Source organism: Lethenteron reissneri, chromosome 19 (genome assembly GCF_015708825.2).
Source record: "Lethenteron reissneri isolate LAM-NWPU_2019-01 chromosome 19, ASM1570882v1, whole genome shotgun sequence".
In the NCBI taxonomy this organism is placed as follows: Eukaryota; Metazoa; Chordata; class Hyperoartia; order Petromyzontiformes; family Petromyzontidae; genus Lethenteron; species Lethenteron reissneri.
In genome coordinates, this window is record NC_083797.1 from 7,515,531 (window position 1) to 7,523,465 (window position 7,935).

The window sequence follows — 7,935 nt, forward strand, 5'->3', positions numbered from 1 at the left end:
CTATAGAGCTCAGTAGGCATTGCCTGGTGAAAGAAAAGAAAAATTGAAGTTAGTTCTATGAACTCAAATTCAGGTTTGGAGAATTCCCTCCTCTTACTCGATACATGCTGATCTGTCTGCCCAAAGGCCACTGGTCTTGGAAAACATGATCACGTACCAATCTGTGCATGCTTTCCCCTTTGTCTAAATTAGTTTTGTATGTATGTTTTCCATTAAAATATTTAATTAAATTGGTGCAGAGTTTTTCTCATTAAAATATAGATCTTGCTTGCACCTGTACTTCGCTTTTTCCCACGCACCTTACTCTCCCATTGTATTTACACTGATTTGTTTTTCATTTTGTTTGTTTCGTTTACGACAGTAAAACTCCTCGTTTGTCAGTTGTACAATATCCCTGTACTCGTTCTCTGCAATGTTGACGTTTTTAGTCTTTATTTTGTTGTTGCCGTGCTCACGCCCATGTAAAATCGGCGGGCAATTAAAAAAAAACTAATTTTTAAACGTAAGAAACAAAAATCGTATTTTTATAGTTTTAAAGTGCTGTTTGGCTCTGGTTTACTCTCAGGCCAATGCCCTCGGGAGATCCAACATTCCAACAGGGGTGGTGGGGTGTGGGAGTCAAAGGGACACCCAACTTTAGAAGCTATGAAGGGCATTGCTGCGATAACCCTTTCCTATTATAAACCCTCTCCTATTATAGGGCCCCGTTGATGCTCACCAGAACGCCCCTCCTTTGCAACGGAGACAAAATCCACTTGGCAACCCCATGAGGTCGGGATTCCTCCCCTAGCGGTGGGTGCTGATAGCAGCTCGCCCACTGCGGGGGCCCGAACCGAATGCCAATTGATCGAATCCCAGTGAGACGACGAAATAGATATAGAGAAGTGATACCGATGCAGTGAGATAAGACCATTTTATAAGAAGAAGAAGGGGAAGAAAAATGGACGTGTAGCGATTTGAGAGAACAGAGATGCGGATAAGACAGATATGAGAGAGATTCGTTAGCTTTTGTGTTATGTCTATATTGTATGTCCATCTCGATTTAAAGCTTTCGTGACTGCAGGGATTCATCTTCTTAGGTTCTTTCGATAAAGTAACGTAGAAGGAAAATAATAAAATAATAAAAATAAAACATTTTTAAATAATTCTCACGACGTTTCGGCTACAACGCAAGCAGCCATCCTCAGGTGAAGAATGAAACACCACCAAGCTTAGAGCGTATATTTAAGCTTGGTTGGAGGGGGAAGAAGAACGCCTAGACAAAAGCATTTGCATATCAAGATGAATTTAGCATATTTATGGGAAATGCGTAGGAGGTGGGCGGGGGGTTTCAAAGTCATATTATGCCCGTGCATTATGCAGGACTAGCTGCATCAAAGGGAGGGGATAGGGGTAGCATTAACAAAGGGAAGGAATGTTAATAGTATGTAGCTGCAACTACTAAACCACCACGTAAAAAACTAAAGTATAAACGACATAGTATCATCAGTATGCTAAATATACTCTCCAATAAGCTGAGCTACTAACAGTAAGTCTAAAAATATAATATGCTTATTATTTTCCTTCTACGTGACTCTACCGAGAGAACCAAGAAGATGTATGTCCATCATTGACATCCGGAAGGGATGGTGGACGATGGGCAACACTAACAATAGCGGGGCAGCCAAGGGATGCAATCCATCCGAGAGAACGTTCACTGGGGAGACAGACAGAAGTCGTTCACTGGGAGACAGACAGAAGTCGTTCACTGGGAGACAGACAGAAGTCGTTCACTGGGGAGACAGACAGAAGTTGTTCACTGGGGAGACAGACAGAAGTCGTTCACTGGGGAGACAGACAGAAGTCGTTCACTGACAGAGCGATGAGATGAGTTTGCATAACAGGATCTTGAGAGGTGGTCGCTTTTGGAGGCCTCCGTCTAGCAGCGGATTGATCACGGCTGATGATGATGTCTATTAGGATTTATATCTGATGCACCCCGTTATTATTTACATAAATCTGTGTCGCTTTCCGCTGCAAATTTGCTTTGTATACTTATGCCTCGTGCATACCTGTCAACCCCTTATCAGTGCCCACCTTATTACAGACCAATTGAGACCTCGTTGATCACCCCCGTGCCCCTTGTGAATCTCAACGTTCATCCCACAAAGTCCCATCGCGAGGGAGAGACGCCCGCATCAAAACGTCTGCACGCCGTATGGACCTGGAAACTCAATGTCCCCCCCGAACAAGAATACGGGCTAAAACCCGTATGGATGTAACAGCTATACTCATATTCTTAGTTTTTTTTCGGTAAAGTCACGTAGGTAAAAAAAAAATTAAATTAATAAAATGTTGAAAATAAAAAAAATTAAAATCACGACGTTTCGGAGGCAACACAAGCCTCCGTCTTCAGGTGGCACCGTCACAGCAATCGTGCTGTGACGGTGCCACCTGAATACGGAGCTGTGACGGTGCCACCTGAAGACGGACGCTTGTGTTGCCTCTGAAACGTCGTGATTTTTATTTTATTTTTATTTCACTTTTATTATTTTATTTTATTTTTACCTACGTGACTTTACCGAAAAAACCTAAGAGTATGAATCCTTGCAGTCACGAAAGCTTCAAATCTAGAAGCTATACTCATGCCACCACCGACATCCCCACTGCATTGGGCCCTCTTGTCCCGTGGACACCCCGCGTCTCGCCGTGACATTCTCTGTCGACTGTTTTCCCAATTGCCTCCTAGAAACCTGAAGCCACCCGACTCCAGGAGCGACACGTAGCCATTCATTCAGCAGCTTCCACGATTTTCCAAAATAACCCGCAAGTTATACAGAACACAACATCGGCGACGACTGTCAAGTGCAACGTGGTCCCTCCACCCCCCACCCCTTACGTGTTACACTTGACATTGACGGCGATCACTTGTACCGGCTTGAACAGTGGCGCGACGTGATATAAACCACGGCGGACTAAGTTGAATTCCAAGCCACGGCGAACATCATTTGGCAATTGACGACTCAGCTGATCCTGAGGTCCGAGGCCATCGCCAAACACGCCGATGAGTCTGGTCAAAATAACATTGCGTGGGGAGGCCCTCATGCAGCAGTTGCACGCCACAGTGCCGTACATAATCTGTGTTCTTATTATTTTTCGATTTAAAGCTTTCGTGACTGCGGGGATTCATCTTCTTGGTTCTTTCGGTAAAGACACGTAGAAGGGAAATAATAAAATAATAAAAATAACACATAATAGAAAAAAAGTGCCGGCCTTTTGAACTGTCATAGTCTTCTTCTTGGTTCTTTCGGTAAAGTCACGTAGAATGGAAATAATAAAATAATAAAAATAAAACAATCAAATAATTCTCACGACGTTTCGGCCACAACTCAAGCAGCCATCCTCATGTGAAGAACAGGTCTGTCGAGAAGACTCTGTCTTATTTTATTGTTTTATTTTTATTATTTTATTATTTCCCTTCTACGTGACTTTACCGAAAGAACCAAGAAGATGAATCCCTGCAGTCACGAAAGCTTTAAATCGAACTGTCATAGTATTATTCATTCCGAACTTTGTAACGAATACGACGCGTTCCGTATTATCACCAAACAACCTGTGATGACGACATCTCTTTTCTAATGAGTCCTGGCAAGATGGCAGCAGTACATCAGCTCCAGGGCAAAACATAACCTCCAAGCAAATGGGCAGAATGTTGGGTCTAATTGGGTCGTATGAGGGAGTAATGGGCATTATTTCTGATTGAGTGTGGTTGAACTGTTTTGTGCTGAGACGAGTAATGTGCTGCTATATCTTGATGCGGCAGTGACCCTCACTGATCTGCTACGACCCTACGTTGCTGTGACCAGCTCAGCTGAGTCTTCGTTGGTCTCCTTCGCCAAGACTCAATGCGATTTGTTGCTGAAATTGCCACTGAATCGGTGCTCATCTCTAGTTTGCGGCCCTGAGAAAGTGGTGGAAGTTCCGCATGCATATGGCGGAGTCAATTCTGTCCGTATGACAACCACTCACTCAGTGGGAGTACTTCTAGATTTGAAGCTTTCGTGACTGCAAGGATTCATACTCTTAGGTTTTTTCGGTAAAGTCACGCAGGTAAAAAATAATAAATAATACAAATAATAGACATAATAATAGAAATAAGATAAAATATTTTATTTCTATTATTATTTCGATTATTTAGAAATAAAATAAAATAAAATATTTTATTTCTATTATTTTATTTCTATTATTATTGCTATTATTTATATTTATTTATTTATTTTTACCTACGTAACTTTACCGCTAAGCCACCTGCACGGCTACTTTGTGTAACTGCGGTGTTACACATTGCGATGCTCAGTCATCCTGACCAACACGAATTATATAATCGTGTCTTGTGCCACACAGCGAGGATCGGCATCATGACGCAAAAGTCTGGTGCGCAATGACTTGATATGCGGGCAGCTTAAGCAAATGTATAAGCAAATGATATCCAGGTTACACTTGTGATAGCAAGGCCATTTCATGAGGTTTTCTTGAGAGATAAAAATTAATCAAATAAGCGTGCGTATGACCGAAAATATCACTTTAGGGGAAAATATATCTGAAACATCTACGAAATGTGAAAAAAATCAAGTGTGTTCATTAAAGAGACAGTATATATGCGAAGTTTTCCAACAATGGTGGACGATACCATAGTAGATACTGCCCATGGTGCATACTGATATAAAGTTTTTCCCTGGGTGATACCGACCAACTTACCTCCTTGGGTCATGGGCTACTCTGTCAAATGGTCCGCACCATCCTTGAACGCAGTGCACCACTTTGACCTGCTTACTGATGCTATGGCCATGACAAGTGTTGCTATGACTTGTACCGATATGTGCGATTTGCGTTCCACTTATACGGTTATCCCTTCGTGAATATAGTCGACACTATGAAGTTAGGTCCCGCCAAGCATTTTCTTAATTTGCCTTGTCAAACACGTGCTGCAATGTATCAATATGGCCAGCACTGTAGCGCTAAGCTTTAGTCTGCATCAATTGCTATTTGCACGTTGTGCCGAGGTCACCATTGGCTCACATCTGACACCTGTAGCTTGCAAACTATACGTCTTGCTAGGATCAGCGTTGCATGATTTTCGATTATCATGTTTTTTTTACACAATGCTACATCACAGGTTTACCCCTGCCACCCATACGGCGTGTCCTGAAACGCATCAATCTGTTTTCATCACCTTACTAATCTATGAAACTATTTGTATTTCACCAGGTAAGGCCCACTGAGCTATATATATCTTTTTCAGGAGCAACTTGGCCTAAAATGATATCTCAACGAAGCAGCTTATCTTGTGTAATTGTATAGCAACCAAATACTCGAAATGCATGATTCTAAATGTGGAGGGAAATCCCGGAGAGACCCATCGGAAAACCCACGCAACCAGAGGGAAAAGATGCGTACTCCAAATATACAGGTGTCAGGGTCGAAATCGAACCCACGACCTCCTGCATATCAGGCGAGGGAATTAACACCTCAGAGTGACAGCCAATGCAGCATCATGTTCGAAATTTGCCAAATAAAAAAAAACAGATTGCTTAATTGAGAAAACGACTTGGAAACATTGCCCCGCTACTGGCAAGATTGTGACCATCCTCAGATTGGTGTCGTGTACACATTGTGCCACATAGGGAGAGTTACCACTCGGATTCCCCTAGGCTACACTGCCACTGGGCATTGGAATGGATGAGATGAGATGTGATGCAAGGCCCTTTGAGTTTCCGAGACATTTACACAATATATTCTGTACGGTACACGCAAATGATTAGCCTCATGTATGTATGAATGTTGAAAGTTATTTCGCGCTGCACGTAGCCAACCGTGCTAATCGGAGGTACGGTACATCGGAGGTGCAGTCCAAGAATTAACCACTCTGGAAGACACAATGCCCAGATGGGCTTTCACCTGAAATTATATAAATGATTTTCTTTTCAAATTTCTGCGATTCACTCTCAAGCAATCCACTCAATGAGAAGGGGATCTCTCCCCCCTCCTCAATGCAAGAGATTATAATCTGCCTTGGGTCCATCACCTGACATCACCAATCACCCAACCTCATCGTACATTTGAGGCCCTCTCTTAAAATTGCAACATGTCCTGAATAAGGTAAATTGGCCAATATCTAATACACCTATATAACTTGTATTATTTTTTGAATATTTTTATTAGATTTTTTCAGAAGCTTGTGTAAATTTTTGTATTATCCCATCAACGTATTTCACGCGTTCTACGTACACAAAACAAACACTCAATATTGCAAACCACAATGCTGAGATAGTAGGAACAACTGGACATTAGAATAAACCAATTTCTTGCCGTTCATGACTAAGGCACACACAGGTTAGTAATCAAGTTCTCTCCCGGTGAGACATTGTTATGTACCTTGCAACACATTCGAAATAACCGTCCTTTCTGGAACAGTCTTAATGGAATAGTCTGTGCTTTCACAACGACGCTTCCATACTACCCTGCTCCTAGTGTTGGGCTGTGAGTCAAGTAATAACCTCCCCGATTAAAATAAATGGAATAAGCCAGTTTCACTGATAATCTATTTCACCCATCATCCATGTGGAGGCAAAGGCAGTGAACGTGTATGTAGTGTATGCATGTTGAATTTCTTTCGCTCTGTACGTAGCCAACCGTATCTGAACGCACAAATTAAACACAAACGCAGTTCTCAAGAAATGAGTTTTCGATCTAGATTTAAGAGTCCATCGCTCAAGTAGTTTCTTAACATCATATGGAAGAGCGTTCCAGACGGCCGCAGAAGCGCATCTGAAAGCACGCGATGCAGTGACGGTCTTTGTTCGATGGTTAGCCAAAAGCTGCTGTGAGGATGACCAAAGTTTGCGTGATGGTTAATGCTCTTAGACAAGATCAGAAAGGTTGATTTGTGGCAAGCACCTTCTGTGTAAAGAGGTCGCACTTATGAGTCCTCGTAAAGATGCAACTGGTATATGGTCGCAATTATCGCACTCTCAGCTCCCATGAGCTCGTGGCCAACACAAATCTACGTACAGAATATGTGTAAGATTTCAATAGTTTTAGTTATCAGCGTATTGTTATCCAGGCCAATATCCAGCAGTATTTGTTTAAGCAAGCAAACTCTGGACTGCTGGGTCTCATTGGCAGTCACTCTTGTCATACAAATACTGCTGGGTTGTCAGATGTTATTGGCAAGAACACTCCATCTAAGCAATGGGACGCTATTCATTACAAAAATCAATATCCAAAAGTGTTTACGATATTCGTTGTGATAGAGAATCATAGGTTTCCACGTGCGAATTTTAAATGTTTTAGTTGATAGACTAAATTTTACCATGATACATTTTTTGCGGGGTTTATTTTATCTTCACTAAGAAGTGCTGACACAGTTACTTGGTATACTGTAAGCTGCAAATAGCAGGTCAGTATTTAGTCTGCAAGCCATGTCAGCACTTCAGCCAAAATATTTAAAACATTTTTTTTTGCATGCCACAGTATGAAGCGTAACCATTTAAATATAGTGAACAGTAAATCCTTGAAGTTTTAACAGTGCGGCATTACCATACATCATTTTCATTCAACAATTTAAGGACAAAACTTTTAACGCTGTCATTTCTAAACTTGACATTTCTCTCGAAGTCGCATAAAATTATATTTTCTGCGGGGAGGGGGGGAGGGCATGTAGCAGCATTTAAACATTTTACGGCAGCTGGGAAGACTTGCTTCTCAGGTCGCGAGAAATGACCTGTCACTCGAGCGAAGTCGAGCGACTCGCTGCCGGAAAAAAAAATAGCAATAACAAATTTGAGAACCATTTGTAAAACCGACGAGGGTTCATCCTGTTAGCAAAGCAGGTGTCCGAAGTCAGACAATTCCAGCCGGTTGTTTATGGCTCGAGGTTCCTGGGGCACAGGCGAT